Source organism: Oncorhynchus clarkii, chromosome 9, assembly GCF_045791955.1.
Source record: "Oncorhynchus clarkii lewisi isolate Uvic-CL-2024 chromosome 9, UVic_Ocla_1.0, whole genome shotgun sequence".
Classification (NCBI taxonomy): domain Eukaryota; kingdom Metazoa; phylum Chordata; class Actinopteri; order Salmoniformes; family Salmonidae; genus Oncorhynchus; species Oncorhynchus clarkii.
Window position 1 is genome coordinate 4,994,088 of NC_092155.1, and position 5,074 is coordinate 4,999,161.

The 5,074-nt window shown below is 43.5% G+C and overlaps 1 protein-coding gene across 2 annotated transcripts in view; it reads right to left on the reverse strand.

Annotated features, from left to right (window-relative positions):
- The window catches only part of LOC139415792 (galactose-specific lectin nattectin-like), a 1,187,935-nt gene that overhangs the window by 691,224 nt on the left and 491,637 nt on the right, over positions 1-5,074 (reverse strand). The window lies entirely within an intron of this gene.

The following is a 5,074-nucleotide window of genomic DNA, read 5'->3' on the forward strand; positions in this document are numbered from 1 at the left end:
TAAAATTATATAAAAATTGTGTAATAAAAGTCTACCATCACACATTCACATTTTGTTGCATTAAAGATAGATATAGATTATAGATTAGATGTGTATATTTAGAATAGATTTCATTAGTAATGTTTTGATCGACACCAAACTACTCTATAATGTCAAAGTGAAAAGAAAATCCTACAAATTGTCACAAATGAATAAAAAATGTTACGAAAAATATTGTTGTTGCATCACTCCCCCCTTTTTTGTTGAGTCAAAGAAGACTAAATGAGTCAGATAAGACTAAATGAGTCAATGAGGCTATATACAGGGGGTACTGGTACAGAGTCAATGTGGAGGCTATATACAGGGGGTACCGGTACAGAGTCAATGTGGAGGTTATATACAGGGGGTACCGGTACAGAGTCAATGTGGAGGCTATATACAGGGGGTACCGGTACAGAGTCAATGTGGAGGCTATATACAGGGGGTACTGGTACAGAGTCAATGTGGAGGCTATATACAGGGTGTTACGGTACAGAGTCAATATGGAGGCTATATACAGGGGGTACCGGTACAGAGTCAATGTGGTGGCTATATACAGGGTATTACGGTACAGAGTCAATGTGGAGGCTATATACAGGGGGTATCGGTATAGAGTCAATGTGGAGGCTATATACAGGGCGTACCGGTACAGAGTCAATATGGAGGCTATATACAGGGTATTATGGTACAGAGTCAATGTGGAGGCTATATACAGGGGGGTACCGGTACAGAGTCAATGTGGAGGCTATATACAGGGGGTACTGGTACAGAGTCAATGTGGAGGCTATATACAGGGGGTACCGGTACAGAGTCAATGTGGAGGCTATATACAGGGTATTACGGTACAGAGTCAATGTGGAGGCTATATACAGGGGGTACTGGTACAGAGTCAATGGGGAGGCTATATACAGGGGGTACCGGTACAGAGTCAATGTGGAGGCTATATACAGGGTGTTACGGTACAGAGTCAATGTGGAAGCTATATACAGGGGATACCGGTACAGAGTCAATGTGGAGGCTATATACAGGGGGTACCGGTACAGAGTCAATGTGGAGGCTATATACAGGGGGTACCGGTACAGAGTCAATGTGGAGGCTATATACAGGGGGTACCAGTACAGAGTCAATGTGGAGGCTATATACAGGGGGTACCAGTACAGAGTCAATGTAAACCCATCATGACTAGTTGTGTTGATGGGACATTAACAGGTAATACAGTTAGTTACATTACGTTTCTTTACCAGGGACGTCTCTCTGGACATTTCTGTTCTGTTTAAATCTGTATAGAGATGGTTTCCACTCTAGCTTCCTGCAGATCATCTGGGCGTAGGGTTCACCCGGAGATGGTTTGAGCTGACAAAATGAGTTAAAGACTCAAGAATGTCTTTTACCAGAGATAGTTTAGAAGTAGAACAATACCCTCACTGTCTCTAAATCATCCTTGCATCTGGAAAAACTAAACCAGGGTGGGGTTAAGACAACGACCCAACGTGCAGATAACGACAGGATGAACCCAGAGTGGATTATGATGCTCCTTGGATTGCATGGGAGGGGGGAGGGGGGAGGGGGGGGGGGGGGTTGAACCAACCATGACTGAGCATTGTTAGTGTCAGCCATATTTAGGACTCTGCATTTGTGTCTCAGGTTAGGTTACTCAGTCCAACACTCAAGGGGGGGTCGACTAGCCTCATTATTGCAATATTTAATCGATATGAAATAAAGATGATGGTTTGAAGAAATGGCCAGATCTCTGTCAGTACTGACATGTCTACGACACCATCCATTAAGATTACAAGATTAAACTAAATTAAACTGTACGTTCTCTCTTTCCCTAGCGTGTTAGTATGTAGATCTTTGTCAGTTGTCATGATCCATTCTATCTTGGGGCAGCGGACTCCTAAACCAGGTATGTAGATGATTCTAATGCACTGAAAGATCTCTCGCAGCTGCCAACTGGGATCTCCTGCAGTTCTCTTGCTTCTTCTTCTTCTTCGTTGGGGTTTATCGGCGGTTGGCATCCAACGTGATGGTGCATTACCGCCACCTACTGTCCTGGAGTGTGGGCCAGAGATGGAGAAACTAAATCCTACCTACCAGCCCCGTTGCTCTTAAAAATAGATCATAAAATATCTGAGGCTTTATCTAATTACGTTCTAATCAATATAATCTTTAAACTAATTTTCTGTATCCCTAGTAAATATACTCTTTAAACTCATTTCCTGTATCCCCTTCTCCCTCATACTAGATCTCATCCTCTCTCGTTCCCTCCAATAATGTCCACACATGCTCTACGTTCTCTGTTTCCTGGCAATATTCACACTTTCCTGTTGGATGCTTTTCTATCACAAGTAGGGTCTTATTCAACTGGCTGTGTCCCACCCTTAATCTTGTAAAAAATATTGCCTCCTCTCTTCTGTGCCTTCCTGCCGTTCTCCCCTCCACAACTTTACTCAGTACTTGAAATAAATGCCTGCCCTTAGTATCTCTATTTCACTGCTCCTGCCATTTATCCACCGTCACGGTCCATAATCAGGCCTTTTGCCTCTGCTTTGCTCATTGAAACATCAACATCACCCACTACTTAGTGCTTGTTTAGCCAGTACATCAACATCACCCACTACTTAGTGCTTGTTTAGCCAGTACATCAACATCACCCACTACTTAGTGCTTGTTTAGCCAGTACATCAACATCACCCACTACTTAGTGCTTGTTTAGCCAGTACATCAACATCACCCACTACTTAGTGATTGTTTAGTCAGTACATCAACATCACCCACTACTTAGTGCGTGTTTAGCCAGTACATCAACATCACCCACTACTTAGTGCTTGTTTAGCCAGTACATCAACATCACCCACTACTTAGTGCTTGTTTAGTCAGTACATCAACATCCCCCACTACTTAGTGATTGTTTAGCCAGTACATCAACATCACCCACTACTTAGTGCTTGTTTAGCCAGTACATCAACATCACCCACTACTTAGTGATTGTTTAGCCAGTACATCAACATCCCCAATACTTAGTGCTTGTTTAGCCAGTACATCAACATCATCCACTACTTAGTGCTTGTTTAGCCAGTACATCAACATCCCCACTACTTAGTGCTTGTTTAGCCAGTACATCAACATCACCCACTACTTAGTGCTTGTTTAGCCAGTACATCAACTGCCTCATTCCCCTCCACTCTTACATGAGCTGGGACCAATGTAAATATGATCTGTATATACCCATCTGTCCAATCCTGCCATGGGTTTGTAGCACCTCATAAGTCAGGTCTTGTCTACTACGTGATATAAAGGACTGGAGACTCATTAACACTGCACATGAATCAGAGCAAATAACTGCTCTGTCTGGCTCGACTTCCTTCACCCACTACAAGGCCAACAGTATGGTCATCAGCTCCCCTGTATATACAGCCAGATGATCTGTGATACGCTTCCTGACTTCCACCCCACTAGTCTCTCCAACCAGATGGATCAACACCCTCCCTATCTGTCCCTAGTCTCTCCAATCAGATGGATCAACACCCTCCCTATCTGTCCCTAGTCTCTCCAAACAGATGGATCAACACCCTCCCTATCTGTCCCTAGTCTCTCCAAACAGATGGATCCATACCTTCCCTATCTGTCCCTAGTCTCTCCAATCAGATGGATCAACACCCTCCCTATCTGTCCCTAGTCTCTCCAATCAGATGGATCAACACCCTCCCTATCTTCCCCTAGTCTCTCCAATCAGATGGATCAACACCCTCCCTATATTTCCATAGTCTCTCTAATCAGATAGATCAACACCCTCCCTATCTGTCCCTAGTCTCTCCAATCAGATGGATCAATACCCTCCCTATCTTTTCCTAGTCTCTCCAATCAGATGACCCTCCCTATATTTCCATAGTCTCTCCAATCAGATGGATCAACACCCTCCCTATCTGTCCCTAGTCTCTCCAATCAGATGGATCAACACTCTCCCTATCTTTTCCTAGTCTCTCCAATCAGATGGATCAACACCCTCCCTATCTTTTCCTAGTCTCTCCAATCAGATGGATCAACACCCTCCCTATCTTTTCCTAGTCTCTCCAATCAGATGGATCAACACCCTCCCTATCTTTCTGTAGTCTCTCCAGATGGATCAACACCCTCCCTATCTTTCTGTTGTCTCTCCAATATTTCCAGATCCTCTACTGGAGGTGGGAGGAGCCAGTGGGTGGATTTACAGGAACAGCTACCATTGGACTAAACTCCCTTCCATGCAGTCCCATCTCCTTGGTTTTACCCCACCCACCCAAAAGTTTGTGTTCTGTCTTCGCTCAATGTTCCCAGCATGCCTGTAAAATCCCTTTTCGCAAGGATGAGATAACCCCGTGTCCCTTTAGGTCGACCCAATGAATTCATTGCAAGCTGCTTTCTCCTAGTCTGCAATGGCACTTCCCTCCATCTCCATCTCCACCCTCCATCTCCATCTCCACCTGTAGTGCAGCCACTGGGGTCCCACAGACATGTTGGTTAAAGGCAGCACTGAAAAATGCCATGGCTCGTGATTGGGAGTATTCATCGCGGTGTGCAATGCAGCGTAGCCTAGTTTGTTTTACGTCCTCCCAGTAGGGCAAAAGGCTCCGGGGCTGATACAAAAAATTAATTCCCAGCATGCCTGTAAAAACCCCGAAAGCCCGGGTCTAGTGACGTCAATTGTACTATAAATGTCATTATTTGTTTTTGAGGACGGGGACTGTTTTTACTGTAACACAATGTACAGATCATGTTGTATTATATTATAGGAGTACACATTACAACAAACAAAAAACCGTTGACCATTTAGGTTTAAAATAAATGTACAAAATTACATCTTAGAAATACTTTAAATTATTCTTTGTATGATAACTAGTACAAAATATATCGACAATTGTGCACATTTTTTTATAATTTTCGCCCTAATGATTCATTTACGAAGTATACAGGAAGGGACTTTTATTCTGAAAGTTGACAAAAGGGAGAAACACTTCGTGGACCCATTAACGTTTATAACCAAACTAACTTTATAATGTCTTTGCAGTGTCCACAT